Here is a 25,180-nt window from a genome sequence, read left to right as displayed (position 1 = left end):
TCAACTCAACTCGCCGTGTTTGAAGGAGGAGGAATGGTGCCTATGACCCCAAGAACACCATCCCCACTGTCAAACATGGAGGTGGAAACATTATGCTTTGGGGGTGTTTTTCTGCTTAGGGGACAGGACAACTTCACCGCATCAAAGGGACGATGGACGGGGCATGTACCGTCAAATCTTGGGTGAGAACCTCCTTCCCTCAGCCAGGGCATTGAAAATGGGTCGTGGATGGGTATTCCATCCAGCAGCATACCACCATATGCAAGCATACCATATGCCAGCAGCATACCACCCTGCATCCCACTGCTGGCTTGCATCTGAGGCTAAGCAGGGTTGGTCCTGGTCAGTCCCTGGATGGGAGACCAGATGCTGCTGGAAGTGGTGTTGGAGGGCCAGTAGGAGGCACTCTTTCCTCTGGTCTAAAAAATATCCCAATGCCCCTGGGCTGTGATTGGGGACACTGCCCTGTGTAGGGTGCTGTCTTTCGGATGGGACGTTAAGCGGGTGTTCTGACTCTCTGAGGTCATTAAAGATCCCATTGCACTTATCGTAAGAGTAGGGGTGTTAACCCTGGTGTCCTGGCTAAATTCCCAATCTGGCCCTCATACCATCATGGCCACCTAATCATCCCCAGCTTACAATTGACTCATTCATCCCCCTCCTATCCCCTGAAACTATTCCCCAGGTTGTTGCTGTAAGTGAGAATGTGTTCTCAGTCAACTTACCTGGTAAAATAACGATAAAATAAAATTTAAAATGTAAAAATTCCAGCATGACATTGACCCAAAACACACGGCCAAGGCAACAAAGGAGTGGCTCAAGAAGAAGCACATTAAGGTCCTGGAGTGGCCTAGCCAGTCTCCAGACCTTAATCCCATAGAAAATCTGTGGAGGGAGCAGAAGGTTCGAGTTGCCAAATGTCAGCCTCGAAACCTTAATGACTTGGAGAAGATCTGCAAAGAGGAGTGGGACAAAATCCCTCCTGAGATGTGTGCAAACCTGGTGGCCAACTACAAGAAATGTCTGACCTCTGTGATTGCCAACAAGGGTTTTGCCACTAAGTACTAAGTCATGTTTTGCAGAGGGGTCAAATACTTATTTCCCTCATTAAAATGCAAATCAATTTATACAATTTTTGACATGCGTTTTTCTGGATTTTTTTGTTGTTATTCTGTCTCTCACTGTTCAAATAAACCTACCATTAAAATTATAGACTGATCATTTCTTTGTCAGTGGGCAAACGTACAAAATCAGCAGGAGATCAAATACTTTTTTCCCTCACTGTATAAGCTTATAATGTATAAACTGGTGTGCTGGGTTTTTATAGGTAACAAAAACATTTCTCAAATGGTATTGCAGTTCAGGTTGTGCCCCAATCCCTGCATTTCACGGTTCCATACTACAGACACCCAATGTAGAGCATTTAACAGACATCAGGCAATCATAAGTGCCAGAGACCATTTTAGAAGTTAACCTGTTTGGGCTAGGGGGCAGTATTGAGAATTTTGGAAAAAATATGTGCCCATTTTTAACTGCCTCCTACACCAACTCAGAAGCTAGAATATGCATATTATTGTTCAGGGTTGGATAGAAAACACCCTAAAGTTTCTAAAACTGTTTGAATGGTGTCTGTGAGTATAACAGAACTCCTATGGCAGGCAAAAACCTGACAAGGTTTCATGCAGGAAGTGGCCTGTCTGACAAGGAGTCGTGCGTCTTGCATCTGTTTATTGAAGAGTAAGGATCTTAGCTGTAACGTGACAATTCCCAGGGCTCCAATAGGCTCTCAGAACCCGGGAAAAACCTGAACGATGACGAGGCAGCCTCTGGCTGAAACAGATTATCGCCTTATCCAAGTGGCCGATCAGAGGACCATTGAATGAGGCGCGTGCACGATTCGCCCCGTGGAGAAATTTCATTCGGCTGTTTAGCTTATTGCAGATTCCCGGTCGGAATATTATCGCTTTTCTACGAGATAAATGGCATAAAAATTGGTTTTAAACAGCGGTTGACATGCTTCGAAGTACGGTAATGGAATATTTAGACATTAGATGCGCGTTACCATTCGTATAGTGTCTAGAACGCATACGAACAAAACAGAGGATATTTGGATATAACGATGGATTATTTGGGACCAAACCTACATTTGTTATTGAAGTAGAAGTCCTGGGAGTGCATTCTGACGAAGAACAGGAAAGGTAAGAACATTTTTCTTATAGGAAATAGGATTTTGGTGAAGGCTAATCTTGCCGGGTGTCTAAATAGCTAGCCGTGATGGCTGGGCTATGTACTTAGAATATTGCAAAATGTGCTTCATCCGAAAAGCTATTTTAAAATCGGACATATCGAATGCATAGAGGAGTAATGTATCTATAATTCTTAAAATAATTGTTATGCTTTTTGTGAACGTTTATCGTGAGTAATTTAGCAAACTGTTAGTAAATTCCCCGGAAGTTTGCGGGGGTATGCTTTTTCTGAACGTCACATGCTAATGTAAAAAGCTGTTTTTTGATATAAATATGAACTTGATTGAACAGACATGCATGTATTGTATAACATAATGTCCTAGGTGTGTCATCTGATGAAGATCATAAAAGGTTAGTGCTGCATTTAGCTGTGGTTTGGGTTTTTGTGACATTATATGCTAGCTTGAAAAATGGGTGTCTGATTATTTCTGGCTGGGCACTCTCCTGACATAATCTAATGTTTTGCTTTCGTTGTAAAGCCTTTTTGAAATCGGACAGTGTGGTTAGATTAAGGAGAGTCTTGTCTTTAAATAGCTGTAAAATAGTCATATGTTTGAGAAATTGAAGTAATAGTATTTCAAACGATTCAAAAATCGCGCCACTGAATTCAGGTGGCTGTTACGTAGGTGGGACGAATTCGTCCCGCCTTGCCCATAGAGGTTAATGAGGGGTCTATCCATGTAAGCATTATATGGGATGTTAACGGGGCATCCCATGGTACACCATAAGCTTTTAACGAAGATCTTAATTGTAGATAAAGTAACCATGAAAAGTCTGGAAGTGAATACATTTGTTTGCGGTCCTGGAAAGGTATTATCCCCTTATCATTATACATGTCTCGTAAGGTATGCACACCCTTATCCACCCACAATGGGTACACAAAAGGCAAGGTACACAAATTGTTTGTCAGCAGGTTATGGTTATGCCATATAGGAGAAGATTCACAGAACTTCTTAGTGTTGCCTGTCTGTTTCTCAGCATAGTACCATACTTGTAGTGAGTTGGAAATTATTTAACCACATTTTTTGAATATCTGTTTTTATCTTGATACTGTCATGACGTTGGCCTCTTTGAGTACAGGGAGGACAGTTGACCCCCTCCCCCCTTGCACCATCCCCCAACCTACCTCCCCTCACCCAGGCCCTGTGTGAAGGAGTTGTACAAACTCTAAGAGGAGAATCTCTTGCCACATGGCCCATAGAGAGACACAGGAAATTCTTCCAACTCACAGAATTGGGGAGCTAAGCGACATTTGTGTTCTGGAGAAGGTATGAAAGATTGGTGAAGAATCCAGCTACGAACTAGTCCGCTTGGTACAATTTTGTGATACTCAGAAGAGACAATATAGCCATATTACCATAAAACGGTTTATATAATAGCCTCAGCGATGAGACTTGCACCACATGGTTGTATAGAATGTATTAATAAGGATAGAGCTATTTGTAATACATTGAGATGCTATGTACTGATGTTAATGTGATAGAATTATATTTCTGTACCAAGCTTAACCTCTTATGGCTAGGGGGCAGTATTTTCACGGCTGGATAAAAAACGTACCCGATTTAATCTGGTTACTAATCCTACCCAGTAACTAGAATATGCATATACTTATTATATATGGATAGAAAACACCCTAAAGTTTCTAAAACTGTTTGAATGGTGTCTGTGAGTATAACAGAACTCAAATGGCAGGTCAAAACCTGAGAGATTCCTTTACAGGAAGTGGCCTGTCTGACCATTTCTGGAACTTCTTTGCCATCTCTATCTTTTACAAAGGATCTCTGCTCTAACGTGACACTTCCTACGTCGTCCATGGGCGCTCAGAGCCCGGGAAAAACCTGAATGTCGTCATCCCAGCCCCAGGCTGAAACACATTATCGCCTTTCTCAAGTGGCCGATCAAGGGACTGTGGGCTTAGGCGCGTGACCTGGCCGCCCCCGTCTTTGTGATTTTTTCCTCTGTTTGCCGAAAAGGAGATTCCCGGTCGGAATATTATCGCTTTTCTACGAGATAAATGGCATAAAAATTGGTTTTAAACAGCGGTTGACATGCTTCGAAGTACGGTAATGGAATATTTAGACATTTTTTTGGTCACGAATTGCGCCATGCGCACGACCCTTATTTACCATTTCGGATAGTGTCTGGGACGCACGAACAAAACGCCGCTATTCGGATATAACGATGGATTATTTTGGACCAAACCAACATTTGTTATTGAAGTGGCAGTCCTGGGAGTGCATTCTGACGAAGACAACAAAAGGTAATCAAACTTTTATAATAGTAAATCTGATATTGGTGAGTGCTAAACTTGCCGGGTGTCTAAATAGCTAGCCCGTGATGGCTGGGCTATGTACTTAGAATATTGCAAAATGTGCTTTCACCAAAAAGCTATTTTAAAATCGGACATATCGAGTGCATAGAGGAGTTCTGTATCTATAATTCTTAAAATAATTGTTATGCTTTTTGTGAACGTTTATCGTGAGTAATTTAGTAAATTATTAGCAAATTCCTCCGGAAGTTTGCGGGGGGTATGCTAGTTCTGAACGTCACATGCTAATGTAAAAAGCTGTTTTTTGATATAAATATGAACTTGATTGAACAAAACATGCATGTATTGTATTGTATAACATAATGTCCTAGGTGTGTCATCTGATGAAGATTATCAAAGGTTAGTGCTGCATTTAGCTGTCTTCTGGGTTTTTGTGACATTATATGCTAGCTTGAAAAATGGGTGTCTGATTATTTCTGGCTTGGTACTCTGCTGACATAATCTAATGTTTTGCTTTCGCTGTAAAGCCTTTTTGAAATCGGACAGTGTGGTTAGATAAAGGAGAGTCTTGTCTTTAAAATGCTGTGAAATAGTCATATGTTTGAAAAACTGAAGTTTTTGTATTTTTGAGGAATTTGTAATTCGCGCCAAGCCTATCATTGGATATTGGAGCAGGTGTTCCGCTAGCGGAACGTCTAGATGTAAGAGGTTTTAACTCAGTCATCGGCACGCCCCCAGGGACACAGACAGGACCAGGCGTCATTTGACAAGCCTGTCCTATGGTCACTATAAAACTATACCCTGATTTACATTTCTCCAGACCCCGGCCTCCACTCCATTGCGAGTTGGCCAATAGGTTTGACCATCCAAGTACTCTACTGAAAGTGAACTATACCACGTGGTTAACTTTTAGACTATTGATACTGACAGAATAAGAACAAGTCTTTGATATTAATTATTAGTCTGCAGCTAAGTAAATTATATCATTGAACACGAAGACCAACGAAACATCCATTCTATGACGACATTAATGAATGTCGCTTTGAAAGATCCATTCTAACCGAGACTGAGAGAGAGAGAGAGAGAGAGAGAAAGAACGCGGACAAAACTCTCCAACCGAACGACGCTCCAACAAGGATCCCGACGACACACTGAGCGTAAATATATATTGATTGCAATTGTTCCCGAATGAGTGAGCATTCAATTGTCAATTGTTAATATTAATGAACTCTGTGTACCTTCTCAGCTGCCATCTATGACCCATTGTTCAACAAGACACCAGCCATGCCTGTTTTGACCACTAGGGCACATTACTCTACCAATTCTTTGTGATGATAATTACTGTTTGTATACTTTCTGTGAATTAATTAGTTTAGTAAATAAATGATTTTAAGACAATTGATGTATGGATGACTCTTAGTAAAGACTGGGTTCGTGCAGATACAACAATTTACGACGTTTGGAATGAGACTGGACGCGAGGTAAAATACACCATTTAAACCAGAAGATAATCGGCCTATACTATAATAGAATATAATATATAATGCTATAATATAGGAAAGTTATATTAGGAAAATTATAACTTTGTAATCTGACTATTTTCCTTGGTGCCCCGATCTCCTAGTTAATTACAATTAAACGATGAATCAGTTTGATCGCGTGATAATAATTACAGGGAGTTAATTGATAAACATGTCTTCAGTTTAATGGTACCCCAAAGACACGACAATACCGAGAAAAAAAACTAGATCTGTAAGTCTATGCGGTGCAACAAGTGCTTCCTCTCTGCCTCTCCAAGAAGCTGAAATAGAATCATTGGACCATACTCGCAAGGATTTTATTTGGAAAGACCAGTAATAGTGCGGGGACAGCCATGGTTATTATTGCCACTGTAGATTCGGTGTGCCTGTTGAATTTCAATCTTCCTCCCTTGTAGTAACGGTATCCATTTTGGTAGATTCTCTGAAGAAAACCTTTTGGGTCAGAACACTCTGCGGTTTCTTCCAGGCCCACCAGACGTATGTGCAGTCACCTCTCTCTGTCTTCAAGCAACGTCATTTTCTCCCGCAGTTGTTTCATTGCATCTCGGCAAGTGGCTTTGTCGTCTGTAGCAGCCCTGGCGCTAACCTGCATTTCGCTCCAGAGACTTGCATGTGACAGATTGGCTGGAAATATCGTTTGAGTTTTAAGATAGACGTGTTTAAGGCTTCCACCATGTGCTTCCCTTTGTTGTCCGTAATAGTTTGCAAGCCCTGCCACATCCGATGAGCGTCAGAGCCGGTGTAGTAGGATTCAACATTAGTCCTGTATTGACGCTTTTCCTGTTCCTTTTTGATGGTTCGTCAGAGGGCAAAGCGGGATATCTTATAAGCGTCTGGGTTAGAGTTCCGCTCCTTGAAAGCGGCAACTCTACCTTTTTGCTCAGTGTGGATGCATCTCGGCAAGTGGCTATGTCGTCTGTAGCAGCCCTGGCGCTAACCTGCATTTCGCTCCAGAGACTTGCATGTGACAGATTGGCTGGAAATATCGTTTGAGTTTTAAGATAGACGTGTTTAAGGCTTCCACCATATCCTTAAGTTATTTAATTTCTCCCGAAAGCAGTTCCTCTAGGGATTCCTTAACTGCTTGTTTGACATTTGCCAGCATCAAAGTTTGTTGTTGATTCAGAGCCTTCAATACGGCGGAGTTGGATGTATCCTCTCTGGTCTTAGTTGGCTCGGTGTCTTTCTTTGTTTGGGACGCTTTTAACATTTACATTTAAGTCATTTAGCAGACGCTCTTATCCAGAGCGACTTACAAATTGGTGCATTCACCTTATGATATCCAGTGGAACAACCACTTTACAATAGTGCATCTAAGTCTTTTGGGGGGGGTAGGTTAAGGGGGTTTCAGGTGTCTCCGGAAGGTGGTGATTGACTCCGCTGTCCTGGCGTCGTGAGGGAGCTTGTTCCACCATAGGGGTGCCAGAGCAGCGAACAGTTCCTTGTGCCTTAGTTGAGTGTCCTTAGTCGCGTATGTCCATGTTATTAAGCATCTTGAAGGTTCAGAGGCCAGTTGTCAGGAATTTATAACGGATTTTGGACTTTTGAGACTGTACTCGGAACTACACGGGCTTCTCTGCCAAAAGGTCACCGGAAGTCCTTACTATTACAATTTTTAAGAAAGAGTAAAAGGCGCTGCATGGTTAATCCGATGTCTGCATTGGCCATGCAGCATTTATAGTGATATGGCCTCTGCAGAAGTCAGGGCATTCATACCTTTTGCGCTTCATGGAGCAGCGCAGAGTGGTTGTGAAGGAAGTTGTCAAGGAAGTGAGTTTGTGTTTATACAGGACCTCTTGCCCCCACCTACCGTCAACCAACCATGTCAATGCATAGCTATATGGAACCACTCCGCATTGTTAAAACATTTAGGGCGGCGTACGACTATGCGTTATATAGCTCAATTTAGCCTCTGCATGCCTCTGGAGGCTCCGCAAATGCGCCACACTCTCCATTTGGAGCCTCCGACCACATTTTTGGATCAAGCATAAATTGGCTTTTAGTTCTACGGGGACTCTGCTGTACTGAGTTTGGGAACCACTGCTGTACTGAACTCTAGTGTACTGTATTGTACTCTACTGTGCTCTGCTGTGATGTCCAAACTTGTGAATGACATTCATATCCATAATTATGCATTACCTTAATTACGTTACCAGGTGTAAATCCACTTCACTTACTGTAGTTCAATAACCAAAAGAGATTTATTCAATCTCAAGGTGCCATGTCATAGCTGACACTGACATCCCATTCTTTCTGCAGACATGTTTGAATCTTAATTCGTAGCAGATATTTCAGAGTTTTTGGAAAAACGCTGGTCACATAAAAACCTGAGAGAGATTTTATCGTAATTCCGTTACCAAAGTCTGCATCTGCACAGTTCTTCCACTAAATTAGTTTTTGTACATATTTCTGAATAAATTGTTAAAAGTAGTCCTAGTGCATAGAGTTGTAATGGTTTGATAAACTTTGAAATCAATATTTTTTTGTTTGGCATACATTTAAAATTTAGTTTGGCATACATTTTAAAGTGAAAAAACGTAGTCAAAGTGTAATTCCATTACTGTGGAATTGCCCACGCCAAACAGTACCTAACCTGTAACTCCCAGTAATGGATACCAAAAATGTATTCAATTATATTATCTGGTGTAACAATCTGTAGCTAAGTTTACCAGAACCTGGAAAGACATGCATAGTTGAAATGTTCACATTTTGATTGTTGTAATAGAAAAGTGAAAAGTGGATCGGCGATGGCTAGAAGGCCGGTGACGTCGCGCCGAACGCCGCCCGAACAAGGAGAGGGACCGACTTTGGGGGAAGTGACAATTTTTATATTCTGACCAACTGTGTTAGTTTCTGTACTTTGAATACTTATAATTTTATGCTCTCTGTATTGTAGGTAAATTAGCCAGCTAATAGCCTTGTTCAAATTCAATTCAGTAGCTTACATTTGACATAAAGTCATACCACTTGTAGCCTATCTTGGAAATTCTAGATATAACTTTGATTAAAACTATGGACATGGAAATTGATTGGACATTTTGATTACAGAGATCCCAATTAGATTATTTATTTCATGATTAGCTTTATGAAGGAAGGACCCTTTACCTCAACCCCCAGCAAGCGTCTCGACATCACTACAATAACAGCTATAGGGATTGAATCCAGTTATGCTTCTGTCTGGTGACTATTTTTATTAGCCTGATACATCAAATACAATTGTTTTGGGGCTACTATGTGTAAAGCAGTCACTACTAGCAGTCATTCAATCTTCTGAGAAGTCCCCCACAGCGGCATAAGGAACAGGGCGGGGTCGGCCACAACATGTTTTCATTTGAGGAGGCTTTCCGGACAGATAAGTGATGGGCAGAGCGGGTTCGAATAGCTCAGTGGGTTTGCCTGGGCTGAGCATGTTCAGTACAAAAATGTTTTGGGGAAAGTTGCAGATAGAACACTCCATGAATAGAACTGACATGATTTCAATCAGAGAGGCATGTTTGTTCTACATAATACACTTATGTCTGAACGTTGGCCAACGTTGTGTCTGTCCTTCTGCTGAACGTGGCCCGGGTACGCCCTTAGGTACATATGTGAAGCTAGCCACAATAACGATTGGCCACAATAGTGGAATTTGCGGTTCGTCTTCAAAATAAAAGTCCCTCATTGAAAGTGATGCAGACGGATACAAATAGTGGAATCTTGGCATGGGTCCACATATCCTCAAAAGGTCCTACAGCTGCACCATCGAGAGCATCCTGACTGGTTGCATCACCACCTGGTATGGCAACTGCTCGGCATCTGAGGCGCTAAGGCGCTACGGTGGGGAGTGGGAACGGACCAGTACATCACTGGGGCCAAGATCCCTGCCATCGAGGACCTATAAGCGGTGTCAGAGGAAAGTCCATAAAATAATCAGAGACTCCAGTCACCCAAGTTATAGACTGTTTTTTCTGCTACCACACGGCAAGTGGTACTGGAGCGCCAACTCTAGGACCAAAAGGCTCCCCAACAGCTTCTACCCCCAAGCCATAAGACTGCTGAACAATTCATGAAATCGCATGAATCAATTTACATTGACCCCCCCCCCTCCCCCTCCCTTTTGTAAACTGCTGCTACTCACTGTTTGCTTGTTACCTATGCATAGTCACTTCGCCCCCACCTACAATTACCTCAACTAGCCTCTACCCCCGCACACCGACTCGGTACCGGTGCCCCCTCTATATAGCCTCGCTATGTTATTCTTATTGCGTTACTTTTTATTATTACTTTTTATTTTAGTCTACTTGGTAAATATTTTCTTCTTCTTGAACTCCACTGTTGACTGTTGGTTAAGGGCTTATAAGTAAGCGTTTCACGGTAAGGTCTACACTTGTTGTATTCGGTGCATGTGACAAATAAAGTTTGATTTGAATCATGCCATATTTGGACTAGATAAATAATTTCAGATTAAATACAATAATTAACTACTGAAATGATACTGTGGCTGTATTAGACTGCATAATTGTATTGGGGCATACTTATATGGATTGTGCACCCATGAAACAGGGTATCTTCCAACTCAGTGACACCCATAGAAAATAATTCTCAAGAGTTTCCACAAATATTATCGTCTTAGCTCTTATTGAAGGACTTGGAAATCACCTTCCCAGTCAGCCTATTGTGTGTATTGAATATTCTAATTGCACTGTTCAGCCTAACCTATGGATTGTGCACCCATGAAATGGGGTATCAGCCAACTCAGTGACACCCACAGAAAACAACTATGTAGAGTTTACAAAAATATTAGCAACTTAGCTCTATTGCATCACTCTGAAACCACTGTGAAAATAGCCACATTAGCTCACCAATTAACCTACGATGTATATTGAACATTCAGAATGTACGTTCACTAAATGTTGCTTGTCATACGAAAGTTGGAATCAATCTTCGGTAAGAAAGATGTCAGCAACTCCAGTTCCAGTTATGATGTTTAATGGCAATTATATTCACAGCGAGGTTCTAAATGTGTGTGTGTGTTTTCTGAAAGTACATCATAAATAAAAAGTAATTAGTATGCAATATTGGTACAATATCAGGATACAAGCAATAATACAATATCACAGTGGTAACATAATAAACTGTTACAACAGTAAATAAGTAACATTGACACTGACAGATAAAAATGCACCAATGATTTACATAGGAAACAGTAACTGGAAAGCTCCACAAGGGTGCAGGGCAGAGCTATACAATAAACAGGCCAAAAGGCCATGACTGCAACTTCAAAGGAGGCTAGCAGTACAAGATAGCAATTCTCCGTCGTCACTAGCATGCATATTATAGCTAAAGAACTAGTGGATAGAATTTAACAGTGTCTCGTGTGTCTGAGGTTATAATTTTAAAAAACACTGTCTACACATTCTCTATACATATATCAATTACTGGGCATGAGGCCGCCACGTGCAAATCAATTAGCTGGCAATGGAAAATAACTCAACTCTGTGTGCTAAAGTAGAAACAACATAACACAATTACAAAAAAAGGAAATATGCATTATGATGAAGTACTTACTGCTGCATGAACGCACAGATGTACAAAATTATTATCGGTAAGGAAACAACAAAAGGAAAGGTGTGCAAGGGGGAAAATGCGCTGCTCAACTAAACAAGTTCAGCCAGGTTCTGAAAGGAGGATATGCAAATGTAGGCATGTGTAGAACAGACGAGTGACCCAGCACCCAGAACGGCATGGAATATTGTACAATCATGACTTGTTGTGTTCATGCCAAATGAAAAGGTAATTAAAAAACATTTACCGTTAAATGCCATGTCTTTACTATTAGGCCCATAATGTACACCACAGGAGGTTGGTCGCACCATCATTGGGAAGGACAGGCTCGTGGTAATGTCTGGAGCGGAATAGGTGGAATGGTATCAAATACACCAAATACATGGTTTCCATGTGTTTGATGCCATTCCATTTGCTCCGTTCCAGCCATTATTATGAGCCGTCCTCCTCTCAGCAGCCTCCACTGATGTACACATAGGAGGTCCCTTGAGAAAAATTGAGACCCCCCCCGAATGTCATGGTATAATTCGCACCCTGATGCACAGTCCATTAGTCAGGCTGTACAGTGCAATTCAAATATTCAATATGCACAATAGGCTGACTGGGAAGGTGATTTCCCACAGTCAAATTCCTGCAATATGAGCTAAGATGCTAATATTTGTATAAACTCTACATAGTTGTGTTCTGTGGGTGTCACTGAGTAGGCTGATACCCTGTTTCATGGGTGCACAATCCATAGGTAAGTCTGTACACAGTGCATGTATGTATGCCCCCAATGCAATCATTCAGTCCATCCAGTGGGATTTCATGAGAAAAATGTAATTATGTATCAACATTCCAATCTAGTTTAACATTATCCAGTCCAAATATGGCATGATTCCACTATTTGTATCCGTTTGCATCACTTCAATGAGGGACTTTTATGTTTTTTTTACCCCCTTTTTCTCCCCAATTTTCGATCTTGTCTTATCGCTGCAACTCCCCAACGCGCTCGGGAAAGGCGAAGGTGGAGCCATGCGTCCTCCGAAACATGGCCCATCTAACCGTGCTCCTTAACACCCGCCAGCTTAACCCGGAAGCCAGCCGCACCAATGTGTCGGAGGAAACACTGTTCAACTGGCTACCGGGGTCAACCTGCAGGCACCCATCCGCCAGTAGGAGTCGCTAGAGCGTGATTTTATTTTGAAGGCAAACCACAAATTCCACTAAACTCTTCGTGGATATTCAAGTCATCAGAAGGAATTCCTCTCTATCCACGTCATAAGAAGCAATTTTCCTCGACCACGCCCAGAAATTGGGGAAAACAAACATTCTCTCCCAACTTTGACAACAAAGTTGTTGTAAAAGAAATAACTTTGTCATCAATTTTTTTGTGGCATAAGTCATGGCAAATGGCAAAAGTCATGGCAAATGTGTAGAATTGCATAATTCTCTCCACTGTCAAGAGGGGGGGGCACTAAAATGTTTTGCCCACGAGGTGGGGGGAACCAAATCTCGCTTAGGGCCCCCAAAAGGCTAGAGCCGGCCCTGACTGTGCCTATTAAAACTGAGCACAAATGGACATCTATTCTGTCCATTGCGCTCACCTCGATTCAGTGTGTGGAAAACGCAGCCGGCACTCGCTGCGCCACGCCCAACATAGTGTTGCCTGTTAGACTAGTGGGCTGACATAGGCAGGAGCAGGCCCAATATTCCATGTTCCATTCTGATATTGTTCCCATTTTCTTTTCGCCAAGTTTAGAATTGTAGATTAATAGAAAATAGAAGTGGAAGACTATTGCGAGCACTGCTTCAGATCACTTGATATTCACCAAAAAGGGGGAGAGAAGAGGCAGGGCAGGGCGGCACGTCAAATAGGCAATTTAATTCAAAGTAAATTGAATTAAATTTCCAAAATTATATAATTACTCCTGTCTATACAGAAATAAATAAAATCTTACTCACTGTTTAGCACATGACCTCAAATGTCAAGCCTTAAAGAGATGGGTGGGGCTGGCTTAAGAGGGTGTGAACAAAGAAGAGCTCTCCAGTAGGTACCAAAACATCCAAAGGCCCTTTTCTCAAAAGTGAGTTTACAAGTTTATCAACTTTCAAAGCAGAAATACTTTCCCATTGTTCCTCAAAAATGCAGTGTATGATATTTTGTAGCTCTGAGTCTCTACTTTCATCCAATGTAAAAAAAAAAAATACAAGTCACATATTCACTCTTTATCATTGGTGCCACTTGAAATTTTGTCTTTCGACAATAATTCCGTCCTCCAGGTTAGATAGACGTCAGTCATATTGTACAATTTGTGTCTTCCCTTTTCGTAGGCCTAGATTAGATGGTTGCATACAAGGCAAAGCTGCAGGAAGCTATTTTAAGTAGGGGGTGCTGACTGATCACCTCAAAACATTGCATGCATCTATGCAGGCTAACAAAATCCAATTCCTAAAGTGTTTAGTAGCCTAAGCACAGGACAAGATTCAGTAACAGTATCATTGCAGCCTAAAGGCATCAGCATGCTTCAGTTAGGCTGGTGCCTAGCCAAAGTCGGCTACGCGAAACGAACGTGTGCTCACACACTCCCTTAAAAGACCTTTGCTTGAAACACAAGAAAAAAAGCAGCAATAGTATTGTTTGTCCATTTTGAGATGCCGTAGCCAGTATACACTTCCTCAAAGTAGTCAGAATTAATCTAAGATAACTCTGGAAATCTGTCATTCATTTTGACGTTTTTGCTGCAAACTAAGATGTTTGGTGTAGTATTTTTCAAGTGAAAAAAATGTGCATGAAAATGATTAGCTTCTCGTTGAATGACAAACACTTTATTGAAGAATCCCTACTGTTGTGCGAGAGAGGCAGGTTAAGGTGGCCAGGTTCAGAGTAGTGCAGATGGTATCATATGCTAAGGCATTGAAGAAAGTAGAGGGTGGATCAAGGGTGGGGGAATCTGAGAGGATCCCTGTGAATAGTAGATCTGTGCCAGAACCGAGGGATAGGCCAATATGTTTCAGTAAGGTTGGCTTCTTAGCGTTCATAGCAATGGTTATTAACTGTATCGGAGAGATGGAACGTAAGTCACAGAAAGTAGATGTTGTGGTGGCAGCTGCAGAGAAGTACATGGGGGTACGAGATTTGACTTCAGAAGAGTTAGGTAAGAGTGTGTGTTGAGTGGTAGTATCTCGTCCTCTAAGGTCGTTGGCCTGGGTTAGGATCAGACTGTGTTAAAGTAATGGAATAAGGGCCTCCCGAGTGACGCAGTGCTCTAAGGCACTGCATCGCAGTGCTAGCTGTGTCACTACAGATCCTGGTTCGATCCCAGGCTGTGTCGCGACCGGGGTACCCATGAGGCGGCGCACAACTGGCCCAGCGTCATCCGGGTTAGGAAAGGGTTTTGCCGGCCAGGTTGTCCTTGTTCCATCGCGCTCTAGCGACTGCTGTGGCGTGGTGGGCCGGGCGCAATGCACGCTGACATGGTCGCCAGGTGTATTGTGTTTTCTCCGACACATTGGTGCGGCTGGCTTCCGGGTTAAACGAGCATTGTGTCAAGAAGCAGTGCGGCTTAGCGGGGTAGTGTTTCGGAGGATGCACGGCTCTCGACCTTCACCTCTCCCGAGTCCGTACGGGAGTTGCAGCGATGGGACAAGACTGTAACTACCAATTAGATATCACGAAATTGGGGAGAAAAAGGGGTAAAAAATGTAAAGTAATGGAATAAGGTCATGAGTTTCAATGAGTATAGGGTTAGTTGGTAGGGTAATTGAAAATAGATGTATATTTTATATATACAGTGCATTCAGAAAGTATTCAGACACCTTGACTTTTTCCACATTTTGTTACATTACAGCCTTATTCTAAAATGGATTAAATCGTTTTTTTGTTGAAGCACCTTTGGCTGTTATTACAGCCTTGAGTCTTCTTGGGTATGACGCTACAAGCTTGGGACACCTGTATTTGAGGAGTTTCTCCCATTCTTCTCTGCAGATCATCTCAAGCGCTGTCAGGTTGGATGGGGAGTGTCGCTGCACAGCTATTTTCTTTATATTTTAAATTTTCTTTTGATTATTTTACCCCTGTCACGCCCTGATCTGTTTCACCTGTTCTTGTGATTGTCTCCACCTCCTCCAGGTGTCGCTTATTTTCCCAAGTGAATTTATCCCTGTGTTTCCTGTCTCTCTGTGCCAGTTCGTCTTGTACGTTTTCAAGTCAACCAGCATGTTTTCCCCGTGCTCCTGTTTTCTATTCTCTTTTTCTAGTCTTCCCGTGACCCTTGCCTGTTTTTTCTGGACTCCGTACCCGCCTGCCTGACCCTTCCGCCTGCCCTGACATCGAGCCTGTCTGCCACTCTTTAACTCTTGGACACAGAATCTGGTTTTGACCTTGTGCCTGTCCACGACCATTCTCTTGCCTACTCCTTCTGGATTAAACAAACAACAAAGACTCTAACCATCTGCCTCTTATGTCTGCACCTGGGTCTTGCCTTGTGCCCTTATAACCACTTTTTCTTCCCAATTTTGTGGTATCCAATTGGTAGTTACAGTCCTGTCCCATCGCTGCAACTCCCGTATGGACTTGGGAGAGGGGTGCGTCCTCCAATACACAACCCACCCAAGCTGCACTGCTTCTTGACACAACGCCCACTTAACCCGGAAGCCAGGCGCACCAATGTGTCGGAGGAAACACCGTTCACCTGACGACCGAGGTCAGCCTGCAGGCGCCCGGCCCGCCAGAAAGAGTCGCTAGAGCACGATGAACAAAGTAAAGCCCCCCCCGGCCAAACCTTTGCCTAACCCAGACGACGCTGGGCCAATTGTGCACCGCCCTATGGGACTCCCGATCACGGCTGGTTGTGATACAGCCCGGGATCAAATTCGGGTCTGTAGTGATGCCTCTAGCACTGCAGTGCCTTAAACCGCTGCATCACTCGGGAGGACCCCATTTAAAAAAATATATATTTATTTATTTATTTTTACAAATTTGCAAAGAAATCTGAACCTGTTTTTGCTTTGTCATTATGGGGTATTGTGTGTAAATTGAGGGGGAAAACACAATGTAATCCCTTTTAGAATAAGGGTGTAACGTAACAAAATGTGGAAAAAGTCAAGGGGTCTGAATACTTATTTTACCAGTCCAAAATTTGGACACACCTACTCATTCAAGGGTTTTTCTTTATTATAACTATTTGCTACATGTATTCATGTAGTAACTAAAGAAGTGTTAAACAAATAAAAATATATTTTACATTTTAGAGTCTTTAAAGTAGCCACCCTTTGCCTTGATGACAGCTTTGCACACTCTTCGCATTCTCTCAACCAACTTCACCTGGAATGCTTTTTCAACAGTCTTGAAGGTGTTCCCACATATGCTGAGCACTTGTTGGCTGCCATTCCTTCACTCTGTGGTCCAACTGATTGTGGAGGCCAGGTCATCTGATGCAGCACTCCATCACTCTCCTTCTTAGTAAAATAACCTTTACACAGCATGGAGCTCCGTTGGGTCATTGTCCTGTTGAAAAACAAATGATAGTCCCGCTAAGCGCAAACCAGATGGGATGGCATATTGCTGCAGAATGCTTTGGTAGCCATGCTGGTTACGTGTGCCTTGAATTGTAAATAAATCACTGACAGTGTCCACCAGCAAAGTACACCATCACACCTCCTCCTTCATGCTTCACAATGGGAACCACACATGCGGAGATCCTCCTGCGTCTGCATCTCACAAAGACACAGCGGTTGGAACCAAAAATCTCACATTTGGACTTATCAGACCAAAGGACAGATGTCCATCGGTCTAATGTCCATTGCTCGTGTTTCTTGGCCCAAGCAAGTCTCTTCTCCTTATTGGTGCTCTTTTAGTAGTGGTTTCTTTGCAGCAATTCGACCATGAAGGCCTGATTCACGCTGTCTCCTCAGAACAGTTGATGTTGAGATGTGTCTATTACTTGAATGAGGGTGAAGCATTTATTTGGGCTGCAATTTCTAAGGCTGGTAACTCTAATGAACTTATCCTCTGCAGCAGAGGTAACTCTGGGTCTTCCATTCCTGTGGCGGTCCTCATAAGGGCCAGTTTCATCACAGCGCTTGATGGTTTTTGCGACTGCACTTGAAGAAAGTTTCTAAGATCTTGAAATATTCCGGATTGACTGACCTTCATGTCTTAAAGTAATGATGGACTGTCGTTTCTCTTTGCTTATTTGAGCTGTTCTCGTCATAATATGGACTTGGTCTTTTACCCAAGAGTGTGCAAAGCTGTCATCAAAGCAAAGGGTGGTTACTTTGAAGAATCTCAAATATAAAATATATTTTGATTTGTTTAACACTTTTTTGGTTACTACATGATTCCGTATGTGTTATTTCATAGTTTATGTCTTCACTATTATTCTACAATGTAGAAAATAGTACAAATAAAGAAAATCCCTTGAATGAATAGGTGTGTCCAGCCTTTTGACTGGTACTCTATATAATTGGGGGGGGTTCCCCTGTCCCATTTTGTATAATAAAGTGTCATGGATTTATACTATAATTCAGTTGGGGGCGGTAATGCAACATATTGGATGCCAACTGCCGTTAACTATCACCGAAGAAGAATCGCTACTGTTGACCAATCACCAACAAGGGGCGTAGATTTCAGCTGCCTACTCCAACTTGCCTCCAGAAAAAATATGGTGTGCACAAACAACCCGAAAAAACCCTTGCCGAAAACCAAAACGAACAAAAACGTCACAAAACGTTGTCATAATATATAAACATACTGTTCAGAACTGTTTCAGCTGGGATGCATGCAGACACCTTAAGTTAATTTTACTCATGTCTGTTAGCAAAAAAGCCTGCAAAAAAGCCTGTTGTGAACAGCGTGCACATTTCTTCGTAGGCTAGTGCATAATTATAATGGGTTTTTGTGTGTAAGAGAGAGTGAGAGTGAGAGAGAAATTAGTAAAGACAATATTGTGGCTAATAAAACTGAGCACAAAAATAAATGTTTTCAGGACCATGGAAAACTATGCGAGCCATTGCAGAGAAAAGCGCTAAACTAGTGGACAAATTTGTAAGCCTACATTTTTTACATTAGCAGGAGCAGGCCTGCAAGCCAAGGGCGAGAAAATGCCATCTTCCTAATTTGATATTGTTCCCATTTCCCGTTCGCCAAGTCTAGAATTGTAAACTAATAGAAAATAGTCATATATTTTAATATCTCTCCTCAACCCCCAATTTCATTGCAGGAAAACATAGTTTGGAAAGGAAATGGCTATTGCTGTAAAGAGAAGACAATGACATCTGTCTTTTAGTTCTGAACTTGAGCCCTGTGGCTTCAGGGCTTCAGGCTTTTAGGTGTGGGAGAGTGTGAAATGTGGGGACCTGGTGTCCAAGTAGGCACATGTAAGAAATTTAACTTGTTTAGTATAGTCGGTTTGTAATTCAACTCACTTGTTGTAGCTGTATAGTCTGTTTGTTTGTGGTGTTGGTCATGGCTAGCTTAATATTCCGGTTAAAATACACCAGTTATGCTATTTTGGATCACCAGGCTGTTGATGTCATGCAGCCTGTCGTTTTTGTGTTTATACTTTTTCATAACGACAAAACGGCAAGTTTGATGTCTGCGACAATAGAATGTTCATGATGTCACTGTGACAACTGTATAGACATGTCGATAGACAACCAGCCTTTAGTCTTGAAAACTTTGGATGTTTAGTAAAATAAAGTACTCACTCTATTTAGCACATGGCCTCACATGTGAATCCTTAAAGAGATGGGTGGGGCTAAAGCTTAAGATGGTATGAACAATGCTGAATGGGTATACACAAAGAATGAGTTCTCCAGCAGGTGTACCGAAACATTCAAGGGCCATTTTCTCAAAAGTGGTGTTACAAGTTTATCAACTTTCAAAGCAGAATGACTTTCCCATTGTTCCTCAACTGCAGTGTATGATATACCATTTTCTAGCTCTAAATCCCTACTATAATCCAATGTAAAACACCAATTTTGCTACATAAGACCGAATCGAGCCAGTCAGTCACATTTTTCTAAGTAGTGAGAATGCTCGGAAGCTGGCAATGTTGAAAAGTAATCTTTAGACATGTTGTAATTTTCTTAAATGTTGTTTTGTAATTTACAAAATCAAGCAGACAATAAGAAAATTGCGTTTGCAAAAGTTGACATTTTGTGAGCCAATGGGGTCACCTAGCTAACCACAGGAGGTTTCCCCACAGGGGGCGGGGCCATGACGTTCTATCTAATAACAACTGAGCTTCACAATTACACTCCATGCTATTCTCAATACTCACTCAATCTGCCTCGACTCAGTTACTTTGTTACATGGCAGACTGTGTCTTGATCTGTGTAATGATATCCCCAATGCACAATAATATTTATGTTTCTTTCCTCCACTGTTCCCACCCTGTGCCGATGCACCACCAATGCGCTTGTGGTCGGTCCTTCAACCAGTGGCATACCTTTACATAGCAGGCAGTGCAGACCAGACAACCCTACATCTCTGACCATCTCATGTTTGAGGTTCACGACTCGACATTTACGCTTGTCCTCTTGTCCGCTCAACTAAAATAAATAGTCGGACAAGAAGAATATAGATTTAAGTTGTCCGAATGGACAAGTAAAAAAAAGCACAAAAAATAATATCAAACAATTACTCCGATTAGAATTGGATCAGATAGGACAACATTGGAATAATATTCAAATCTATTTTTCATGTACATACATTTTCAAAAAGCCTACATGTCAAAGTGTAGGTGATATACATATCGGCTACAGCCTCATGTCTAAAATGATGCTGACATGAAAATGTAGCCAAACTTTGAGACTTTTAAGTACATAAATATAGGCCAAAACGCCAGTCATGTTTGACAAATATAATGAAGGATAATTAACATTAACATCTAAAGCAGGTGTCAAACTCGTTCCACGGAGGGCACAGTGTCTGCGGCTTTTTGTTCCTCCGTTGTACTTGATTGATGAATTAAGGTTACTGATTAATTAGTAAGGTACTCCCCAAACCTGGTTGGCTGGGTTTTAATTGAAAGGAGAAACCAAAAACCTGCAGAAACTAGGCCCTCTACGGAATGAGTTTTAAACCCCTGGTCTAAAGGCTTGATTCTGTTTACTTGGTTTGTTCAGATTAAAATGGTCACACCGCACATCACCCACCTTGAATCTGAGCGGAGGAGTTAGCATTTTGAAACTATTTAACTATACACTTAATTGTTAAAAACCTGGATGTTTTATGTCATTTATGTCATTCCTTGTTTGGGTCTGTTGTCGCCTCCTTCTTTGCCCAAAGATGGCTATTACCAGCTCATCGTCCTCTACTGTCCAGTGTAATATCGCTCCTTTCCCCTTTTTTTTGTTTTTATTTTAAGGGAGTATGCAAGCACACTCATTCACCTAGCCGAGTTCTGCTAGGCACCAGCCAAACCTATGTATGCGGGCGGTTTAAGTGTTTAATGCTGTTTGTTCACCGGTCCAGCTGCACTGGCGAGTCCATTTCTGGCAAGTGCGCAACTCTTTGGCTGCATAATCACAGAAACACCTCATCCTCATGGTATCCCAACTACTGCTGGGAGACTACAAATAATTTATGCATTTCTTTCACACAGGAATCACTATTGTCAAATAACTGATCTTATGTATTTGGCAGTGAAAAGGGAATGACTTGATTAACTGTAATGGCAATAATTTAGTTGTTTGTGTTTTCTCACTGATCACAACATTATTGTATATAATTGTGGTTTCTGTAAAACTGCAGGTTTGTACAATACAACCTGACCTTTGGTCACACCCAGGATAAGAACACTGTGGAGAAACAATATCAGACTGACAATCTTTTTGTTGCCTCAATGAATACAAAAAAACATCAAGTAACTTTGAAAAATCTATATTGAGTGCTGCCCCTCTACTTAAGAATCTGATGTACTTATAATGGTCAACACACTAGTTCTGAGCTTTCTAGAACCTTTCACGATAGAGATGATATTCACAAGTTGATCTCTCACATATTTTGATTGTCCACATAGTGCTCTCAGATCATGGTTTTCAGACTCAAATGTTCAGTGGCGATTGTGTGAAAAATGTAAATGGACAATCAATGACATAATACACTTAGCTGGAGTATGTTATTATTTATCCTCTATCCCAGTCCCTAATTGAACCTTAAGCCATACACCCTAGACCCCTTTGGAGATACGGGAGGACTGGTATGCCTTGAAAAACTCTCAACTCTTTTCCTAATCGTGATCATTTTATGGAACACTCACTTATAAACATGACCTGTGGAATGCACGTGGAATTTTGACTTGGAGCACCAGTGCCTCTCAGATAATACATTGAATGGCAAAGGGTTACATCTGTATCTTATCATCCAGTGTGCTCAGACTGTTGTTTCATTTGTATCATTTGAGAGGAGTGCATCAAGAGCAAAGTCATTTGTATCATTTTACTTTGTTGGGAGAACCACTAGCAGAAGCAAGTCTGATGAGGCTCTGTCATAGAAACAAACGGAGCATGGCTTTGTCTCAGTGGTTGCACCTTTACAATGCAGAAAATCGCTTGTCACTAGCTCAAACCGGTAAAAAATCAAGACGTATTTTACTCTAGCTTCTTTCTGGCAGCGGATTGCGGTACACTCTTAAAAAGGGGCACACACAAATGAATCATCATGAGTAACGCTTCGAACACACCGACAGTGTTATTGTGCAAAATGGTACGCAGCATCATCTGGCTATGTATGCAACAACGGTTCAACATTCACCTTCTTATACCATTTCTGCCAAGCTGTCTACGCATACAGTCTGACGCATACGTTTGATAAATCCAAGGTATGCACCACACCGTACGCTCTGCAACGCAATGTTGCAAGGCAAACAGAGCGTTTCATTGGAAATGAATGTAATCTGGTGTACCAAAATACAATGACGCTGTCGGTGTGATCGAAGTGTAAGGAACTACGCAAACTATGAAAACACAGATCAAATAAACCCAATTTAACCTATATGGATCAGGATTGCATTTTCGAAGGCAGGTTAGGAGAACTTACGCAGCAGGTTAGGATAATTAACGTAGCATGTTAGAAACATTAGGTTAAGGTTAGGACATTGGTTAGGCTAGGGTTAGTTAAAATGCTCCCCGAAATGACTCAACATTTCGATTTATGTGTAACTTCCGTAGTTGTATAAAGAATCCCGGAGCAGACAACGCGAAAAGTCTGTCGATGTGGCCTTGAGCAAGACACTTAACCCTAATTTGCTCCAGTAACGCCATACTACTATGGCTGACCCTGTAAAACAACCCATTTCACTGCATCTATCCGGTGAATGTGACAATAAAAACATATTTTTCCATTAATTATCCAAGTAAACCCAGATCTCGAAAATGGCAGATACGGTTACATTGAAAATAACGGTTGGCCATCTTGGACGTTGTCTCCAGTTATTTTATAGTTCAATGACCTCACTAATGGTGCTTTCATGACAACTGGGAACTCGGGGGAAAAAATAGGTCAAAGTTGGATGACTGTTCTAAACGATTTTTCCCAGTCTGAACTAGCTTTTTCCTGAGGAAGAGATTTCCGGAGTTCCCGGTTGTTTTTAATGCGGCAACAGCATGTGCACGGGTTGCTTCACGCTGTTCCACCGTGGTAGCAACAGGACCAACACAGCAGAGAAGTTTGGTAGAGAAGTTTCAACGCTCTTAGTTGTTGCGGTAATTGACCCACTATGCTGTTTCCTTTGTGCACCCACTTCACATCGCTGGGTATACCTTTACTAGCTAACTAGCTAGCTAAATTAATCTAGCTAGCTAGCTAGTTGGCAATACACTTGCCCTGGCTGGCTGTCATGATCAAACCAACACACTTTGGATCAATAAAAAAGGCAAAACCCAAAACGGAATCATCTCACCTTATCCTTTTTTGAGTAATCCTTGTTTCTTTTTTTCTGATTGACTCTTGTGTTATGTTGTATTTGAACACCAACATATGTTTTCTTTGCTAGCTCTCGCCTCTCCTCCAGGCAGTCATTTGAATCGAGGTGTCAACTAACATCGTTGCTTAGCAACCAACATCATTTTAACCCCCTCCGCTCATGGAGATGTCATGACCCATGACGCAATTTTAGAGGCAAAAACAATGAGGTGCCAAATTGAGGGGACATATGATTATTATCACGTACTACAACATCTATAAAAGGTACCTTGTAATAAATGTTTTGCAGAATAAACACAGTATAGATAATAGGATGAGTTATGTTGAAACAAATGTATATTGTGAGTTTTATGTTAGGGTGAACCAATGGGCACGTTTGAGTGTTAGGGCAAAAGCATAGGGCTAAAGCAAAAACAGTACAGAATGAAGATAGGCAGGAACTGCTTGTCTAATAAAAATCCCTGATCAGGCTTGTAGGTGATGTCATGGCGAAATTGGCTAGCTAAACCATAGATATTCTATTCAATTACTAGAAGGGAAATGTAAAAAACCCTCAAACTTCCAGAATGTGGTGAAAATTGATTGGTCAGGGAGAAATCCAAACCAGTCTAATTGGAATGAATGGCACTAGAGGCGTAATCCTGATTTTACTTATGCAGGAAAATAAAAGTAAGACATTTGATATATCACAAATTGTATAATACCTAAAATATTGTCATAGAATTATAAATACCATACAGGTTTTATACACATTTCATGTAATATATATGTAATCCGATCTCAATTTTTTGTTTTCTTGGAAAGCTGTGAGTGCTATTATATGACACAATATCCGAACTTGTTGCATTTACAACTTGTCTAAGTCCTATCATCAACTGATTTCAGTCAGTCTATGGCTGTGGATTGACTGCATTGTTTGAATGGAATGTAGACATATTGGCAGTTCATTTTAAACCATTTATGGAATCATTCCTCTAAAACTGTCTGGCTAGTTAGCTAGCAAACATACAGTGCAGATAAATTCTTCAAAATCATTATTTTACACAATATCTTATCACAGCACTGGCAAACCATGGACCTGACCAAAATGGCTGCGCTTTATCACATCATAAGAAGGTTCATGCCCTTTCTAGTATTCTAATTCCTAATTCTATGAGCTAAACTCATGTGCTGAATCACGTCATTGAGTCTAACGGTCATCTCGAGCCAAACTGCGCATGTGCAGGCTGTCAATTCAAAGGCACCTTAGATATAAAGTTGTTTTTGATGAAAATGAAATGAATGAAAAAGTTTGTGGACACCTGCTCATCAAACATCTCATTCCAAAATCATGGGCATTAATATGGAGTTGGTCCCCTTTGCTGCTATAACAGCCTCCACTTTTCTGGGAAGGTTTTCCACTAGATGTTGGAACATTGCTGCGGGGACTTGCTTCCATTCAGCCACTAGAGCATTAATGAGTGTCATGCTGAAACAGGAAAGGGCCTTCCCAAACTGTTGCCACAAAGTTAGAAGCACAGAATTGTCTAGAATATAATTGTATGATGTAGCTTTAAGATTTCCTTTCACTGGAACAAAGGGGCCTAGTTCGAACCATGAAAATAAGCCCCAGACCATTATTCTTCCTGCTCCAAACTTTACAGTAGCACTATGCATTTGGGTAGGTAGC

General features: G+C 41.5%; 1 protein-coding gene across 1 annotated transcript in view; it reads right to left on the bottom strand.

Moving 5' to 3' along the window:
• LOC106579066 (U5 small nuclear ribonucleoprotein 40 kDa protein) overlaps nucleotides 1-23,612 on the bottom strand; it is a 52,860-nt gene extending 29,248 nt beyond the window's left edge. Inside the window, exon 1 of the mRNA XM_045702598.1 lies at nucleotides 23,489-23,612. The gene's annotated coding sequence lies outside the window, so the exon portion shown is untranslated. The remainder of the gene's footprint in view (nucleotides 1-23,488) is intronic.
• Between the last annotated feature and the right edge of the window lie 1,568 nt (nucleotides 23,613-25,180).

This window comes from Salmo salar, chromosome ssa19, assembly GCF_905237065.1.
Source record: "Salmo salar chromosome ssa19, Ssal_v3.1, whole genome shotgun sequence".
NCBI lineage: Eukaryota > Metazoa > Chordata > Actinopteri > Salmoniformes > Salmonidae > Salmo > Salmo salar.
The sequence above is the reverse complement of the archived record's forward strand: the minus strand, read 5'-3'. Positions and strand labels throughout refer to the sequence as shown.